The sequence below is a fragment of the Daphnia pulicaria genome, chromosome 8 (assembly GCF_021234035.1).
Source record: "Daphnia pulicaria isolate SC F1-1A chromosome 8, SC_F0-13Bv2, whole genome shotgun sequence".
NCBI lineage: Eukaryota > Metazoa > Arthropoda > Branchiopoda > Diplostraca > Daphniidae > Daphnia > Daphnia pulicaria.
The window spans coordinates 15273237-15293026 of record NC_060920.1 but is presented as its reverse complement, the minus strand read 5'-3'; the positions used below and the strand labels follow the sequence as shown (position 1 = coordinate 15293026).

The window sequence follows — 19790 nt, the reverse complement described above, 5'->3', positions numbered from 1 at the left end:
GCATTCCCAATGTCATCCGTGTCGGGTATGAGGGAATGCCAGGGTCTTCACCGAGCGCATATCAACGCTAGACGTACCAAGTATCAAGCTTATTTTTTTTTCTGATGATGGGGGTGGCGGAGGCTAGGCAAGGCAGGCGGTGGGGGGGTGCTCAGCCTGTAGATACATTCAATTACACGCTCTGTCGTCGTCGTTGACGACGACGTGATACCCTCGACATTCATCTTCAAAAAGAGGAGAGAGAAAAAGAAAAACCGTTTCGCCCCCATTTTCTATCTTGTGTGTTGTCGCGCACTTGTGTCCGTTCCTCCCTGTGTGTTGTGTCTCTCACGCTCTAGAGACGCGACCGAAAGAAGATCCGACTCGATTCCGGCCACAGAATTGGACACAGGGCAGCAAATGAATATTGTTGTCGTGTGTCTGTGTGTGTGTTGTAATGTATTCTTTTGTTTTTTGTTTTTCCCCGCGCGGAGAAGAGGCAAAATAAGACGGAGGGATTTTTCGGAGCGTTGCGGCCGCCGACTGTAATCCTCATCAACGGATGAGAATCAGAGTGTGCCGAGCTCTGAGCCGAGATCAGAGGACGCAACGACCCATTCGATCAAGACGGCGCAGCCCGCCAGCTATAAGGAAAATGGGGGGAAATATATATTCAAAAGTCCCTTTTTGGTCGAGGTCCGTCTTGATGATCTCTCGTATCTCATAGTCTCATCTTAATCGGATTGGTTGGGCACCCCCTTCTCTCTTTTTCTTTCCTCCTCTTGTTGGGTGGGCGGCATCGTGTTGACGCCGCACATATAACATGGTACAACAACGAGTATGTCCCCCCCCCCCTCGCTCCTCAACTCCATCCGCAATTCCGCTTTGTGCGTTGGCGGTTGTTTCTCCGACTTGGAACCGACAGCGCAGAATGAGGCTGGGCAGAAAATGTTACACGATGAAGATGATAATAGAATCAACGTAGACTCTCTCGCTGCTCTTGTTTTTGGATCTTCTCGGCCACCATGAGACCCCCATTCATCCGCCGATCGATCATCGACCCTTGACAGTTTCCTCTAATAATTACATAGTTCTTCCTTCATTTTCTTTTCGCCGTTTCGTCTCCGTCGTCGTCGTCCATTTTTTTTTTTTTGTTGTTTTGATTCCGCTCTCTTTCTTTTTCTTTCCTGGCCGAGCGTGCGATTGGCCAGTCTTCTTATCTCCGTGACCCAAACTACTTTGATAAAGAAAACGTGAACGGATTCGGTCGCCTTGCTTGGCTTGTCGTCGTCATCTTCTCTCCTTTAGTCCGCGTCTATTTCTCGCCTTGTTTTTTGTTTTCTTTTCTGCGCTGATTTTTAAAAATTTTTTTTGGGGGGCTCTCTTTCTCTTTCCATAGTTGTGCTTCACGCTCCGAATTCCAATTGTTTTCGTTTCTCTCTCTCTCTACTCTACTCTCTCTGTCTGCACGGTGGAAAGACGAATAATAACGTGAGCGACTGACTATACCGGAGCTGAATTGCGGGTTCGTTCGCTACTATTCGATTTCTTTTATTATTTTCTTATTTCTGGTGTTGCGCCGAGCATAAAAGTCGTCGTCGTCTTCTTTTTTCTTGGAAAGGCCGATTCTTTATCACGCTCACGGCTGCTGTTGCTGCCTGACACCGCTGAACATTTTTCAGGAGAAATTGGAGGGGGCATTATCGCAACACGCCACTGATGGCGACGACAGCCCCCTTCTTTTTCTCCTTTTCTTTTTCATTTTCTGGTTTCGCAACCGTGTTGTTGTTGTTGTTGTATGCCCTGAATTTGTTGTTGAACTTTTACTCGATGGTCATCTATCACCATCACTTGGTTTCGTTACTAAATAGCGGACCACAAAACAGCCGACGCAATTCCCCTGACGGTCGGATTTTCTTCCCCCTTTTTTTGTTGCGTTCGCCCATCCCTCGGGGTCTTTTTGGACTCGATGAGAAACATTCCTATACGGTATTGTTATGTGCTTTTTTTTTCTTTTTTACCCACGAGTTGAGTGGGTGGAATTGTACGGTAAAAAAAAAAAGGCTCACACAAGAAAAATGATTGCTCGTGAATCATATTTCCACGTGTGTGTACGTATCTGCTTATTTTTGCATATTAAAAAATGCTGTTCAACAAAATAGGCACAGCCAATGATGGGTGGAGACTCCGGAAACGACCGAACGACAAAAAGGACTCTGACTGGGGGGGTCACATTTTCTCTCAGTCTGAATTGTAGTGGAAGCGACGAGACTAAATATAGGCAGTAAAGTTAGACGAAAAATGGCGTCTGTTTTTGTCTGGTTTTTTTCGAACCCCCTTCGTGAATCAAACTGATGGCATGCTTATTATCGGGCGTATGTGAAGGCGTATCCGGAGCTGATGGAAACCGAGTTGCAGAAGAAGAAACAAGCAATTTTGTTTGGTGGTTTTTGTTTTTCTTCTTCTTTTTCTTATTTTTTGGGTTAAAGTAGAAGAAAGAAGAAGAAGTCTAAAGGAATTGGAAATGAACGGAAGAAGGAATATAAACATAGAGCGCTATTCGCGGCCGAATAAGAGTCTTGTCTTGAAGAGTTGTTTGGCCCAACCTTTTGTTTCTCTCTTTCCCTCTCTCTCTCTCTGTGTTTTTTATGGCATACTTCACCGGTTGATGGTGGGAACATTTTTGTCTGCTTATAATCCCCCCCAAAAAAAAAACTCTTTTTTCGTTCTTTTTTTCCTGTGTGGAAGAACCCCTTTTTTGTTTTTTTGTTTTTTCTGCGCTCATCGTTCTGTCTCCATTCTTCTGCTCTTGCTTTTTCGGCGTCTCTTATTCCCTCCGTGATTTCTCACTGCCATTGAACTATGCGCAGTGGCAGCAGCAGCAGTCTGTCGTTTCGAGTATTTTTATTTCTGTGCGAGCGAAAGAATTCTAAATTTCAAAAAAAGCGCGCTGGTAATCTGCCCTGCCATACCCATCTGTTGTGGCGGCCATTGATTTGGTCTAGCCTTTCAGATTAGATTTCTGTTTTCAAATTATTGATTGCTCATTTCTTTTCCATTCCCCAAGGTCGTGAATTCGATCGGCCATAATACTAGTTGCCCCGATCTATTACGTCCGTATCTTTGAACGAGATCGACATTCCCGCGCTCGGCGGTGTCCCTTTTCGATTTATACACTCCCCCCTCCAATCTCGGATTTCTTTTCTTTAGCGGTCAACATCGTTCGGGTTTATTATTATTTTTTTTTTTTTTCATAACATCAAATCGAATTGAAATGAAAAATGAAGGAAAAAAATGTATACAGTATATAAACCCAGAAAACAAAAGAAGAATGGGAAAAGAAATCGGTGCAGTGAAAGCGAAAGAGTTTGGGAAAAAAAATAAAAAATACCCATACACACATAGTCGTTGATTGTTGTTGTTGGGACATTGTTCTCATTCGGTTATTTGATGGTGGGTTCTCTTTCCTTTCCTTTTTTTTCTTTTTATTATTATTATTTATTCATTCACGACCGCGACCGCCTTTTGGAGTTTGATTGCAATGTGTGACGCCGTCATGACCCCAGCGACCGGGGTGGTAGAGATTTTGATCAGCGCCGCGCAGTTTCTCTCTCTCTCTCTTCTTATCGGCGTTTGTTATCGTGCGAAAATGAAATGTTTTGGGTGAGGGAGGGAGGGGAAAGACTGGGCTCGGATCGACACCCATTTCCTCACAATCAAAACGAGAGAAGAAGAAAAAGAAGAAAAAGGTTAACGTCATCAGGGTGAAGGAAAAGTCGATAAAACACGGCCAATGGAATCAAGGAGAAGAAAAAAGGGGAACGACACGGGAATATCTGGAGAGAACAAAAAATGGGAAAGATGAGAGAGAAAAGGAAGAAGAAGGAAGGAGGAGGAAGGTCTAACCCACACCGGGCGCCCACAGTTGCGAGTCAAAAAGCCGTGAGAGACTTTCTGGTGCTGGGCTCTTCCTCCGCAGGGAACGCTTCAATCTTTTCTGATGGGGCCAAAGGGGGTTATACGACCGTGTGGTGGCGCGGGCGGACCGTCTAGCGACGAGCTTCGCTTGGTGGTTGCCTGTGTGTAGTAACGAGAAAAGAAGAAGAAAAAGAAGAAGAAGAAGGAACGACGATGGTTAAACACCGACGCATTTTGATTGCTCGGCACAGTCGGCGCGTACATCACCGTGAAACCTGGACAGAATAATAACTATGAAATTTTTTTTTCTTCTTCCGCGTCTCACTCCTATGAGTTTGCAGCGCACTAGCGCAGTTCTTCATCTCTCTCTCTCTCTCTCTCTCTCTCTCCTCGAGTTAACTCGCAAACGCTCTTTTCCTCCCGCGCCTTTTCAATCTACCCACAAACGTTCAATGGGCACGACGAACCGCCGGCAATAAATCGCAGCTGCTTTTTTCTTCTTCTTCTTCTTCTTCTTTCCCTTTTTACATTCTTTATCGCCGAGCGTTTCCATCCTCTTCGCGATTCCAGATGATGGAAATGTCTGTACACCGAGAGAAAACTCCTTTTTTTGCTCTCTGAAGAATCAAACTTTTCTCTTAGTCTCGGCAGAGAGAGATCTATCGGTGAACTATACGTGTCCCTGGTCTTCTTTGACTGAATTAGAATAAAAAGATTCTTGTGATGTCGAATGGATCCTCCCCAGTTGGTGTTTGTGAATTTTATGGGCAGGAACACGCAACGAGTGAGAGAGAGAGAAAAAGAAGAAAACAAAAAGTAGAAGAAGAAGAAGAAGAAATCATTTGTTACCACCATATGGTGCTCGCTGGGCAATTGGATTCGACAGAACGACTAAAGCCGCGACGCCGGTCGTCGTCGTCGTCTGAGTGTTATTATTATTGTGATTTTTCTTTTTCCTCTTTTTTTCTTCTTCTTCTGCCTTCCATCCTCGGGTTCTTTGTGCTCGGCGATGAAAACAAAAAGCTCGCCCGTCTCTTGCTATCTCAGACGACGCGTGCAACAGCCCCAGCAGCAGCAGCAGCGCAGTTAGTTCAGCTGTATGGACATTGTTAAATGGATGCTGATGGCAGTGGGGGCTGGAGCTTTACACACACACACACACAAGACGGCCATCCGATGGACGAAGTCGTATATGACTAGTTTCATCTCGGGTTTTTCTCTTTTTCTTCTTATTTTCTCCGGCTTTTGATTAAGGAGGATAATATCTCGACGCACGCCTCGAGTTCTATCTTCTCGTGCCGTAGAGTTATAGACCAGCGCGGCCCATTGTGATGGATGACATGACGGTCGAAGCTGCTGCTGCTGCTGCTGCGTGCCGCTTCCATGGAAGACCAAGACGTTTGCTTCTTATTTTATGATTTCTTTCTCGTCGTCGTCGTCGTCTTTGTCGTCTGAGTTTTGTTTATTATTAGCCGCGATTCTGGTCAAATAATCTGGTGATATGACTCTCTCTCTCTTGTGCCCTTACGCAACGTTGCCGCTTGAAAGCTTACGAATTAGGCATTTCACTCGCGACCCACAGAAAATGTTGTTCCGATTCCTTTTCTGTCTAACTCTGCCCATTTTCCTCTTTATTCTGTTTGCGAATGGACGGGGACGGGTGGGGGATTCCATCATTGCCCAGGCTAAAAAAGCTATAGTACTAACAACCAACCGCCCAGTAACAAAAAAAAAGGATCCAACCAATGGACACACACACACACACACAGACAGACAGAGCCCGTCTAGTTCTTTTTCGGCATTCCGCTCTTTTCTATCTTTTTTTTTGCTCATCTTTTGAAGTGATCCGGCTCGTCGGCGCACATAGTTGATGTCGCCGTCCGTCTCCCGGTGAATTACTATCATCGCGCGCAGACGCCGCTCCCTCTCTCTCTCTTATATATCCATACATACATACATATATTATTTTGTAGAAGAGTTTCTCTCTCTCGACCCTCTTGTATCACTATATATATATATATGGTATGGATACAGGGACGCTCCTGCATAGACTGCGACGCCTGGATAGACGCCGCCGTACATTTGAGATGGCTGCCAGGGGTCGGGAGAGAAGCCAGCCATCAGTCGGGAAGAAAGGGGGTTGTGTGTCTTTTCTAGGGATAAAGAAGCAGTGGGGGGGAGTCGGAAGAAAAAGAAGGTGGACATACCCACAGCCCGACCAAACCTTTTTCACGAGAAAATGAGCCAGAGTAACATGACTAAGACTGTACACAGGCGTTGAAGGAGCGGTTAGTTTTCTTCTCCTTTTGCTACTATATTATAACCCGGTGCTCTCTATTGCAGCTGAATATACACACACACACACACGGCCCAGTCAACAAAACTTTATCCTTCTCTCTCCGTATGTGTGTGTGTATGTTGCCTATTTCCTATTCGTACAGTACATCTCCCGACTCTTTTGTTCAGTCGTCTATATAACGATCCATTTCTGAAAGCCTTCCACTATAGACTCTCTCTCCCCCCCCCCCTTCTTCCCCCCTCCATTCCTGGCCGACTTGATCCCATATCTTGGCCTAACTCGAGAAGATACTGTGAGACGACGGAGACAACGACGGAGGAGTAAGGCGATGGGTGGGGTAAGATCCGGACAGGACGTCGTATATAGCCTCTAGTGTTGATGTAAGGGAAGAAGATATGCCACGACTATGGATACCGTAGGAAGAAGAAGGAGAAAAAAATACGAGCGTTAAGGAGGGGAGTGAGGGGGGGGGGGGCACCCGAGAAAATAATATATAGCTAGAAAGCTCTGTTCACATAATGGAATGATCGATCAGACTGATGCGCGAATTGGTTCCTTCTCTCTTCTTCCATTTTTATTTTTTTTTATTATTATTCAAGTCCGGGAGTCCCGGACTAGATATAGAGCGAACGATCCGACGGTGCGTTCGTTCGCTCACAGTCATGTTTCTCTAGTATAGACTTTGATTAATTTCATCCGATGAACAGGAACGTGACAAAGAAGAATGTTTTTTTTTATTTCCAAAAAAAATAATAAAAATAACATGGTTGTCATTTCTTTCTAGTCCTTTTTTTATTAGTATTATTCCCTTTTAGGTTTTCTTTTATTTATATTTCTATATATATCTCGTCTGATATCCCGGTAATAAGCCAAACACAAAATTGGATCCGAGGTAGAAAAGAAACATAGCGACGAACCTAAATTGGATGAAAAATGAAATTTCGACGTTTTTGGAATCTAAAAATTGAAGAAGGAGATAAAAGAACGGCATTTTCTAGAATGGAATTTTCACCTTACGGTATTTGTCACTGATACGGTAGGAGTGGATAAACGGGAGAGACTGAAGAGAGAAAGAAATTTACGTGCCACAGCCACGCCCTTTCGTTGATTAAATCAAGCGAACGGTTGATTCCTTCCTTTTTTTCTTCTTCTTCTTCTCTTCTCTCCCGTTTCAAGAAAAACAAAAGAGAATGGAACTTTTTTTCTTCTTCACATGTGCGTGAAATTAGAAACTCGCTTTCTATTTTTTTTTGTCGAAAACACCACAGTGAATATTTGAGCACACACACAAATAAAAAGAATAAAGGTCAAAGCAAATAGCCAAAAGACAAAAGCAGAACACCAATTCCGATTTGATTTGATGGAGCGGCACAAGTAGTAACAGTAGAGTTTCCCTACCGGTTTTTCTTTTTGTCTCTAGTCCAATCTGTGTGTTTGTATACACACACACACACACAGACACACATGCGCGCGCGCCAAAGTTCTGTTGACAGTCTCTCGGTCGAGCAAACTCGACTCTTCCCCGTCGTCCATATACGATTGTTCGTTTCTCTGTATGGCCAGGGGTTTTATTTTCTGGAATACATGGCCGAAAGATTGGGACCGGACCTTCTTTGCCCGCCGGTGTCGCAACGGTCAGAACCCCAATATAGCCCTTTTCAGAGGTTCTGTTCCATTAGGACTTATACACGGTCGGTGGCTGCGGCCCGTCTCCTCCTTCTCTTTTCTCTTTTACCCAAATATTTAGAAATGGTGTCTATCGGGAGCTTGAATGGTCTGTTCTCCTACTCCTCCTACACGACTGCCCCAGTGCCCCCCCCCCCCCCAACCCCACCCTGTATATATACAAATGTCGGCGAGGGCATTCGGGTTGCTCCCGCGTGTTCCTGTCGGCCGTCGTTGTCCGTCGAAAGGAAATCAGAAAAAGGACAGGGGCATCAGTCCAGGCCCACTGCCATTTTCTCTCCAAAGAGAGAAAGAAGAAAACCTGCTGGAGGCGAAATGGAACAAGAGTCTGAGATATTATTCTTTTTTTTTCCGTTTGTCGGTGCTCTTATTTGCTGCTTGTATTAGACTCTCGTTTCCTCCTCCTTGTGTGCTCTTGGTCGAGCGGACAAAGACGCTCACTCCCCTGCCGGCCCGTATAATCGCATTGATGATAAAGTCGAGAGAAGAAAATGGAAAGAGGATCGATGGACGACAAGGCGTTGGACACGTTCCTGCAACCGCTGCAACCAGCTCCTCGTTTTCTTCTTTTCCGACCAACACAGACAATGTCCGAGACTTTTTAATTTTTTTTTTTTTTGTGTGTGGCGTTCGCCTTGCAAACAAGAACCAACAGACGAGATGATGATGATGAACACAGCTGCACTGACGCGGAGGGAGCAAGCAAGAATCAACATTCGCAGTTGTCTGGTTCTTATCCCCCCCCCCATCCCCGACTATTACGCAACGGTGGTGCGTTAATAGAATGAACTATGGGGAAGGAGGACCAAAGGACTTTGTCGTCAACTCGTCCATCTCTCGTCTTGCACTTAATTGCGCCCCGAATAACCGTTGCGGATGACGAGTTCCTTGGTGTTTTTTCACTATTACCCAGCTGTCACAAGGTTCTCATTAACAGCCGGGCCCATTCTCACTGGCCCGTTTCTCTTAGCTCTGTATACAGCCTTTGCTTGTCTCTCCTCGGGTCTCCATAAACGTCTATAAATATCTTGTATAATGCAACATCTCTTTTGGAAAAGTGAGAAAGAAAGATGTTTGCCCCCGCTCTGTGTTTACGTAACAAGGAAAACACGTAAAAGCGTTCACCATCCATCTCCATTTAGATTTTTTTCGTTCCCTTTTTTCGTTCCCTTCTTTCGTTCTTTTTTTTCAACTTTCGTTCCGGACGTTATTCTGACCCTAGTCGGAGTATAGATATCCGTGCAATTTGTGTGATGGTTAAACAAGAGTGGCTACTGGCGCCCGCCCTGGACGTGAGAGAAACGCATCTAAAAAAAACAGTTAATAAAAAAAGGGGGGGGGGGGAACACGGCATCTCAGAAGCGAAAAGACCAAATAATCAAAAAGAGATGCTTAAAGAGGAAGACTCGAGCAAAGATTTTGGGCTCCTGAAAAATGAAGAGGGGACGGAACTCTTACTAAAATCGGTCGGCACGCGTTCTCATCTCTCTCTCCTTTTTCCAGATATGAATCTTTTCTCTCGATCCCATCATGGCCCGTGATGATTCCACCCCCTGGAGCTTTGCCTGGAACACACGAAGGCATAATGCCAAAGAATGAATAAGAAAGAGAGGGCCCCGGAAAGATAAGTCGATGGGTGGTCCCATACTTTTAGAGGAGGATAATAATATTGAAGGCAGGATCGAAGGAACCAACAGCCCAACAGACGGCTGTTGCAACAAATGTATACGCCAGCTAGTGGCACTACAGAAGCGGGAAATTTACAATTCAACAACCGAGGGAGAGAGAGGGAGAGAGAAACTTTTGCGTTTTCCCGGGAAAACGCTCGAATCGAAACTCCTCCGGCAAAGTCCTGCCTACTCCCATTTTCCCTCCTAAGTGGTAATCATTGCCATCCGAAAACGGGAGAACTTAATATCTTTTGTTGTCGTCTTTTGCCTTTTTCTTTTTTTTTTTTTATCCTTCCGCCGTCCTGTACGCCTATCACGAGAGAGGAAGTCGTACAAGTTATTTAGAGAGTGAGGATCGACAGAGTCAGCTACTTTTTCACTTATTTTCACATCGACCAAGCGCTCGCTCTACTGGGGTGACACGAGTATTAGTGAAAAAGAAAAAGTGAGAAGTAGCCGCTATGGCCTATACATCCCTTTCCATTGATGGCGTAAACACGGAAAAGAAGTTATCTATATACCGTAGTACCGTACGCCCTATGTGTGCTGTGCAACAGCGACAGCCGTTTCATATTAGACTGCGATGGGGTTTCTTTTTTTCTTTTTTTTTTCGGTAGCAGAGAACGCCGATCCTCGATACAGCGGCAGGGTATACTCGGTAGAGTACGTCGAAATAGTATCGTAGTTCCGTGCTGTTTCCAGGAAGAGGATGTGAAAATGACGGAGGGGGGTGAGGGATTTTTGACTTCCTCCTTTTTTTTTTTTTTTTGTTGTTCCGGTGGGATACTGGGGGAGTTTCTACAAGTCTGGCAAGGGGTTTATGAGATCCCAATATGTACAGGGAAACGGTAAACTGTAAAACTTTTTTTTTTTTTTTTTTTTTTTGTAAGGCTCCCCAACTGACGTGGAGTTTTTGCAAAAGGGATCGACTCGGTTTTGGGAAGTGAGTACGGTAGGAGATGTGTGTATGTGTGTTATTGGCTGTTAGTTGCCGACAAAAGTCGTGAGTTCTCGGCTGGCTACTGCTGCGCATAGCTTTTAAACATATACAAGTCATCAGCCATCAGCGCTTCCTTGAACAAACATGGCGATAACGATGTCTGGGAATAAAGGGATCCGCGAGTACGTCTCTCTCTCTGCTGCACGAAATTCAACGGCACAGTTACCCAATAAGTTCCAATTAGACGAAGAAACGGTCGTCTAATGACGGCACGTACTCCGTCTTGTCCGCTTCCCCATCCAAGTTTCCCGCAATTTTGGGAGGGGGTTTTTATTTTTTGTTTAATCCGTCACAGAAAAACGGACGCGGCTACAAGCAGCGGTCGAAAATTGGAGGGACGGAGGCAACTTGACTTCCGATAGGCGATCCGAGATTATCCTTCCTTCTTTCCTGTGTTTTTCTTTGAATTATTATTATTCCTCTCCTGCCCCCCCCCCCCCCCTTTTTTTAATCATTTTATTTTGAGACTTTCGTTTGATCGATCGAATGTCTCACCAGCTACGTGCTTGTATGATGTTATTGATATATCCGGGCCGATGGTACGCCATAGTAGAGAGCTATAGAAGACGTACACTACAGAGAGTACACACACACACACACACACACACACACCCGTATCGATTGATCAATCCGGCTCGGAAGGGGCAGCAGCAGCAACACACAAGAAAGGCGGGGTCGAGGATCCTGGTCTTTTTTTTTCTTTTTCCCGTCTCTCCTTTCAGTTTCAGCCCTTTCCCTGGTATAAGTTATACGTACTGCTCTGCAAACCTAGTATGCATGCCGTCTGTTAGTTACTACACGGCGAACTCGTCCGTCTGCGGCTTGCTGAGCTTTTGCGGAGCAAGCGCGGATGACTGATGACCAACAGAACTCGACCGGAATACGTGGAATTGATTATACTAGCCCATTTTCTTTATTTTTTTTCCCCTTTCTTTTTGGCCGACTTCTGGTGGTCATTATTACGCTCCTTTGCGGCCAAAAACCTATAGCCTCTAACCCAACAACAATCAGGCTTTCGAGAGAATAGCCTAGCTGCAATTCTCTATAGATGTAACAGAAAGGGGGTGGGGGGTGGAGGCTTATTTAACCGAGCTGAGGAAAATTTGGCTTCGGATCAGGTCGACCGAGGAGGTCCCATGTCTGTCGTAAATTGCCCTGCCGGTAGGTGCCCTTATAAGTAACAGTAGCAAATAGAACCGAAAGCGAAAAATAATAAAAACGCAAACGCCCGTTTCTTCTTTTTTTGTGTGTTTCGATTGTTGGTCGGCGTTTTATTTCGGGGGGAAATTCGGGTGTTGATATGTGTTGGCGCAAATTGCCAGCGAATGATGGGGAGTTTGGACATGATTTTCGGCATAGGCGTGCGTAGCCTGCTGCCCGGCGATGATGAATTGCTTCCCTTTTACAACCGGCACCTCTTGCAATCACGTCTGGCCAAAAGCCCCGTGGTGTGGGTTCTTTATTCTCTTATTGTTGATTTTGGCTGTACCCTTCGCCCGGCACGAGGAAGAAGCTACAACGATTGCAACATTATATTGTTTGATTGGAATAAGCCCGCGATATTCGCTTTGATCGGTCAAGCGAAACTCCCGGGATGTCTGCCAGAGGAAGAAGAAGAAGAGGAAGAATATGTAGTTTACAGTACAGTACTATGCAGCAGGACGTCAATATAGAAAAGAGCTGGGCTTGTTGACTTGGCCTTTTCCATTTATTCCCGGAAAAAAGGCGGCAAGTTCAAAAATAGTTTTGTTTTGGTTTCGGTCTCCCGGAATGCCAACATTAGAGAGGGGTGGAGGGGTGGAGAGGGAGTTGGGAACGAATGGACGTGGGAGCGTGGAGGTAATAGTAGTACTACGCATGCCGACATTTCGGCTAGGAAACAAAAAAATTACGCAACCTCAGCCGTGAGCCATCGATCAAAGGGTCCGGTTGTATCCCGCGAGTAGATCCTACGTCGAAAACTTTGGAAATGCGAACCAAATCAAATGAAACATCAATAACAATAAACGGAAATGAAGGGAAGCGAAATAGACTTGCTGTCAATGCGCAGAGCGGAAATCAGTATCAATCGCCGAAACAAAAGTTTCCCCCCCACCCATTTTTTTTTTTTTTGGGTTGTGTGTGTGTGTGTCTCAGACAAACATTTTCACTTTTCATTTGTCTCTAGTTATCAGTTCCATCATCTGTCGTTTAGCTGTCACGGGGCGGATTAATGTAAGTCAGCTTACTGTAAGGTTTGAATATCATAAACGACGCTAATGTAGTTTTTTCTGGTTGGGCTCGCGTTGGATTACTTTCTCAAAGGAAATCGTAGATTTTGAAATATGCAATCGTCAATCCTGGCAAAGACGATGCCAAGGAGCACAAGTTCTTTTTCTTTTTTTTTTTTGGTGGTGGGTGAAATTAAACTTTTCCAGAAAAAGTTTTGCTACCGTAATAATAATAGAAGATGGGATTACATGAACGAGTTCCTACAACACAGAAGCGGAAATCGTTTTTCTTGTGAAAATCTTTTACATGTGAATGCGAAGGTTGTCTTATATTATCATCAATAAAGACGGGCTCTTAATTAGTTCTTCCGAGAAGCTCCAGGGCAGGGTTTCAATCACATTTTCGACAATGATCCCTTGCCGCGATGTTTGTTTCTGCACATAAATGATGATGGAAATGATTTCGTCCTTGTCTGATTAAAGATTCTTCCGGATATAACAGCCGCGACGAATCTCATTCTGTCCCTGTGTTAGACGACCGAACGCATCGCTCATATTCATGCACCGTTCGCTATAGATGGAAGAAAATACTACAGATTGAAAGGCTTTTGTTTCGATTTCTGGCGAAGTTTCGGGCGTCGAAAGGGTCCCCAACTTCGATCTTGTCGTGTGATTGCCGAAATGTCTTGATTAAACACGCCTTTATAAGAAGTGAAATGCTCGCATGTCACTCGACAGCTGGGCCTGGCTCGGCACTGCGTTTGAATTGACGGGAGGGGAATGCCGGAGAGATCTCTTATCATTCGCACAGCAACGAACGTCGCCCGCCGACGGCGGAACTGATTTTCGGGTCTACCGCACGTCATCAAAACCGCCTCGTTTGGACTCCTGCAGGGTTTTTCTACTTCTCTTTTCTCTTCGTCTTCATTTCCATCCATCTATCCATCCGTCTACCCAAGTCGGCATGGATGGGTTGTATTACAGTTCCTGCTGCTGGATCTGAGCATTCATATGTTGATTTGTGTGGAGTTGCAGGGTCGTCTTTTCTGCCCGTGAGATAACTCAGGTCTCTCTCTCTCTCTCGCTTTTGATGTTCACGGGGATGCTACTCTCTCTTTCTAAATGCCTACATTCATACCCAGTCTCTGCTACATCATGTACATGTCTACATTGATAACTGCCAGTTGGCAAAAATCCGGTGCAACGGAGACGGAGGAGGATGGAAGGAAACGAGACGCCACCTTTCTTCTGCTCGTCTCTTTATTCATAACGGCAAAGTTTCCTCCTTTTACCGTCGGCAGGTGAAACTCAGTTTGGAAATCTCAGGTTACTGCTGCTCTCTTCCACCGAATCTTGTACACTGCACCTTCAAAGTATTTTCTCTCTCGCTCTTTTCATCGGCCTGTTTACTTTACTCCGTGTTTTTCTTTTCTTTTCTTTTTTTTCCGGTGAGAAATTTCCCGTTCAAAGGAAAGATCTGCCGTTGCATTGGCACGTTCCCCGGCCACGTCGTTTCTTATTTTATTTTGAAAGAGTTACCTAATGTAGTCCATTGACAGCTGCATTAGCTGCCGACTACGTGCGTGTAATGCTGGCTATTTATTAAACATTCCTGTAAGAGTAATAGCATGCAGTACACGACACCCCTACTGCTATCATGGTATAGTAAACTGCTGGGAGTGGGGTAACCTTCTTTAGTGAAGCTGGATGTAAACGGCACTCGCTGGTGCTCTCACACCTGACACAGTGGAAGCGGCAATCTAATTTGTGAATGAAATGAGGAGACATCACGCATCCTCTTTACTTCTAAACTGTGTGAATACAGGATCCCTTTGAAACTGCACTTTGCAGCTGGAGAATGAATTTAATCCATTTTCCTAACTGAATTCGTTTTGCCGCTTCTCTGGGAAATCTCCCCCTCCCCTCCCACCCCTCCCACCCCTCCCAAATCTTCATTGGATCATTTTAGATTGCCTGTGTGTTGTGCCATGTGTGAATAATGTTCGCGTTATACAGTTAACGCTCCATCGCCCGTAGTCTTTCCCTGATTTTGATTCATTCCCATGTAAGATTCCTGAGCCATAGAAAAGCTCTGGCATGTTTATGATGTACCTTTGATATTGTGTGTCTTTCTAATGTCTTTGTTCGATCCAGCGCACCGCTGCAAATGGCTATTTATGGACTCTATTCACTCGTCGATTCGGTCCGTGCCAAAAGCCGTGATCTCTGATCTTTGGCTGACGCAAGAATGGAAATCTCTTGAGAGGAGAAAGTCAAGACATAATTCAACGATCCGATTACTCACCACTTTGTATCGATTCCTGACCTTCCTGCCATAACATTCCTCCTCCAAAAGATTTGCTTTGTTTTTCTAGGTCTCGGAGATATCGAGACGTTTTCGGCCCATCAGGAGCGTTGATGTTCCGTACCGCTCATTAAATGTCTTTTTTTTTTCTCCGCCCTTCTTCCTGAACGGCTTCCCGTTTGTTTGTTTTTTTGTGGGTCCTCCATCATCTCTCTGGCTTCTCCGGCAGCTCATTCGAAGGACAGACAGGATCTCGTATCGTTCCAGCTCTCTCTCTCACGACCGACGCCAACGACGTCGGTTATATCTCCGGCCATGATGGCAGCAGTATCATTATCATTAGTTGCCTGTCGCGACGCTGTTGTTTGTTTTCGTTGTGTTGATGGCTTGGGTCGTTGGTTCGCTCTCCTTCTACCTAACCCGTTCTTGTCCTCCTCCATCTATCCATCCGTCCGTGTGTGTGTGTGTGTGTCGTTTACAAAACTCGGAGGCCCGATGACGTCCCAGAATTAACTAGAGAGAGTACCCCGTCTGCCTAGCTCACCGCGGATGTGCAGTACGTCTAGCCACCGCCCGTGTATGACGACAAACGGGCGTGTTTGTCGTGCCCACGTAACCGTGAACTTTAGTATTTTGTCGATACAATTTCCAGGCGGATAGCTGTCCGCCCTCAAATCCTACAATCCTCAACACCTTAAGAGGTTTATATATTATTCATCCTCTATTGTGACTGCTCCCTTTGTGTGCATTTGTTTGGTTTGCATTTCGAGTCGGCATTTCGAGGTCCTTGTTACTCTGTCCGATTTGAAGAATTTTCTTGTGTTCGTGTGGGGGATCAGTGTCGTCGTCTTCGTCTTCCGCCTTTATCCGCCGCTATTCTTTACCATCACCAATCCATCACGACCTTCTACGGGATTTGAATCCCTCCCCGTTTCGGGTTGTTTTGTCAACATTATGCCGAATACCACTACTACTTCATCTGCCCCATTCAATGCCGCCCTTCCTATAAATCCAATAGTAGAACGCGGTTGTATGTGTGCACCTTTCTTGTCATCGATCTATCGATCCGGTGCATCTCCACAGTTGGGCTGAAAATTTCCTTTTTCCTTTTTTTTTTTTTTCTTTTTCCCCCCTTACCGAATTTCCTTTTGCCTCAGCTTTGATTTAACTTTGCCTCTTTTCATACATGTGCGGGCTAGTTTCTCTCGTTTGCTTGGTCGAGTATACCAGATGTGATTCGCACCTTTGATCATCTCTTGACGACTGGCGGTATAGACTTAGTCAGACGACGACATTTCCAAATTGCATTTTCTCTTTTCTGTCTTAATAATAACAAGGAGTTCAATCTAGCAAATGTCCTCCTTTTGAGAGGGGGGGGGGGGGCGGTCCGATTCTTTTTCTCGTCCTTTCATCTTTTACTTGCTTTTTTTCCCCATCTTCCCTTCCGCTTTTATTTCTATGAAATCCCCCCTTTTTTGTGTGTTGTTGTTGTTGCCATTTTGTATGGACTTTGTCGGACGAGTTGCGTGTCGAGAGAAAGAGACGGGCTTTTTATATACAAGGAAAAAAAGGGAGAAGGAAGACTGGAAATAAGGATTGGCATCAAGAGTTTTACAAGGAGTCTTTTTTTTGTCATTTTATTTTGCTGAATTTCTATTTCTCCCGTTGCTCCGCCGTTTCGCCGCGTTTGAAGCTTAGAAAAGAAGACGAGCAAGAGAGAGAGATGTTTGGCAACGATATAGAGGCCTCTGCTCTATAGTACACACATCGCAGATCTTTATGACATGTGCTACACCCGATATGTACGTGGAAGCATGTCCATTTCATGCTGATATAAGAAATAGGCTTTTGGGTGTTTGCATCTCTGGCATTTCGCACAAACAACAGACTTATATTTCAGCCTGTCCCGGGCGAGTTGAAAATGAATTCGAAATGAGGATTATCTTGTCACTCTCTTTTTTTTAAATATGTATTTTTTCATGTTCCCGCGTCCGCAGGGGAAAATGTCGCTTCCGCGAACAGCCTGTTGGGAAACAAAACATTTGGTCGGAAGAAAAAAAATAAGCCTCTCTCTCTCTTTCTTTTTAGTACATTGGCAGTCGAGAAACAAAGAAAAAAGTCTGTTTATTATCCACTCGCCTGTTCTCGTCGTACGTGCTGATGTGATGAGCTGTCGAGTTGAGTGAGTATTTATATACACAAAGTCATGGGGCCGAGCCGAGAGCGTATTTGATGCATTCGCGTAATATTATTACGAAAATGTTCGTCGCTGCCTGCAACGCAGGGAAAGTGTGGACTGAAATAGCTATGACGCGCCGAAAGATGTAATTGTTAATTCCGCGAACGCTAGTTCCGTGCCTCTAAAAACCCCGCCGTTAATAATCGCTCCGTCAAAGTTTGAAACGCCTAGCAGCAGCAGCAGCAGTAGCAGCAGCAGCGGAGCCGGCCTTATTGCCTTTTTCGAGGCATAGAATATATTCCACGATTTTCAGTTGATCGACGCGGTCACAAAATATCCACGCGTTCTCTGCTGCGCACTCAATACGTTCGACGCTCGCTCCGTGAGAGTTTCTCATCATTTTTCGTGTTGCTCATAGAACTTTGTCGTATGGTCTCGCCATGTAGCTCAGTGACTTAATGCAATTGATGCGTGATGTGGCGTACTGACTGACACGTCAAAGTTCATCGCACGTGGGATTCACTTCGTTTTGATGTCTCTTTCCGCATACGCACGCGAATCATCACCTGCAGAAAAAAATAAGAGGCAACAACTGTGCACATATACATTCGGAAACGGAAAAAAACAAAAAAACAAAATAAGGTGTTTGGTTTTACGTGCTGCGTTCTATTTCGTCTCCACTGAATTTAAGCCCTCGCGTCTTGATTGTAAATGTGCCTAGTGAGGAGGAGAGCACTCTTGTGACTTCACGATACCAAAGTTTCTGCGTGAATAAACCAGACGGGGAAACGAAGGAAGAGTATTTGACTTGTCTTTCATTTTTGTCAGTTTTCGTGATGCACCAATTTCTGGAGCGATTGTTCTCTCCGCTGCTCCAGTGTAGAAAATTGACAATATTCTTGGCTGGATGACGAAAAGGGAAACTCTATGGCAGAAGTCTCTCTCGAAAAGACAATAAAATCGATCGAGTCGTGATGACAAGATGTAAGCCGTTGGAAAAAGCCAACCAACCGTTTTCTCGCATGCACACAAGTTCCCGAGTTCCAACGGTTACGCAGCACACCGTGCTACTGCTGCTGCTGCTGCTACTACTACTCTTCCGGACGACTCGTTTTTCTTCTTCTTCTCCTCATTTGTCCGCGCTTCTTTTTGTCTTCCACCCGTGTTCCGTCTGTCGTTCCTTTTAATTTTATATATTTCGTTCTCCCCCAGCTGCCCCCCTCTATTCTCTTAACTCTCTAACGAACTGGAGAGTCCCGAGTCGAGCGAACGCCCCAAAATGGCTTGTCGGCCCCAGTTAACACGCTCAATTACCTGTCGTTAAATACCTTCGCTGGCTGCTCCCGCGGTTCAGGAAAACGAGTCGGTATCCGCCCCGGTCTTTTTGCGTTTCGTCTTGGCACACACACACAGAGAAAAACGGTCCGTTTTACTTCCCGAACGATGTGTGTGGTGGCTGGCTCGGGCTGACGTCGCTCCTCTATTGTCGGGTTTTTTTTTTTTTTTTTTTCACTGAACGAACACCAAAGTGTGGACAATGTGTGTTAGACCTCGACTCCCGTTGTGCCATTATTCTTGAACGTACCGTTTTCGAGGTTTTCGACTGACTGGCAGTTCACCAAACTAACTTAACTGACGTTCTTCCCTTTTGTAATTACAGAGGCAGACCGCGTTGACGTTGTCTTGATCCCCCCCGTCAGGAGTTTGGCCCACCAGACCAGGGCTCTGCCATCAATCCGGAATTTGGAGACCGCCCTCTCGTCCGTCTTCTTGTCTTGAAGAACACACGCCGATAACGGTAACGCCTCATTCAAATCATCTTCTTCTTCTCTAGTCGACGAGTACTGCAGAGTTTCCCGATAAATTAAAGGCGGACAGCGGCGAATTAGCAAACTTCAAACTCAAATTGAATTTGAGTTTGAAGATTCGGACCAGCTTGGCATACATAGTAACGGCTGCTGGACGTTTCTGAAAGCCTTTAACACGTTTCACTTTGATTGGTTAGCAGTCGGACGAGTTATTGCAACAAGACTGTTGGGTTGCGGTGGGAAATGAGGCGATCAGATGGTCCAGTTATCGTCAACGGGGAAATGTTTTTTTTTTTATATATTATATCTGGAAATGAAGGCTCGCCAAGTAATGGTCGATATCTATCAATCCCTTTCTTTTCTTCTTTTCCTCTCTTTCTCTGCCATGTCTTTGTGCGTGATAGATGGCTACTGTAGGGTAGTTCATTTTCTTTCTTTCTTTTCTCTCCAATCTGTTTGTTTCTTGCACTCCTCGGTTCGGAAGGATACAGGAAGAGAGATGTTGGGTTTTGTATCCGTTCTTGTTTTCCTTCTCCACTGATTATAGCATCGAACGTACTCGACGGACAGAGCTGCGATGTAAAAAGCCCTTGATGTTCCGTCTTCGATTGAAACGATGCCAAACATGAGAACGCGGCCCTCTTATTCTGCCTCAATATCTCAAGAGCCGAATTCAATGAGCCCTTCCTTTTTTTGATACCAGACGATATTTTATGTAGGCGGCCGCCCGGCCGCG

General features: G+C 45.2%; 1 protein-coding gene across 5 annotated transcripts in view; it reads left to right on the top strand.

Moving 5' to 3' along the window:
* The window catches only part of LOC124312073, a 63141-nt gene that overhangs the window by 30475 nt on the left and 12876 nt on the right, over positions 1–19790 (top strand). For 4 of the 5 annotated variants that reach the window (XM_046776525.1, XM_046776526.1, XM_046776524.1 and 1 more), the window contains one exon: positions 18907–19044. The gene's annotated coding sequence lies outside the window, so the exon portion shown is untranslated. Of the gene's footprint in view, positions 1–18539; positions 18842–18906; positions 19045–19790 lie in introns of those variants that run through there. The other variant, XM_046776527.1, reaches the window with a different exon arrangement.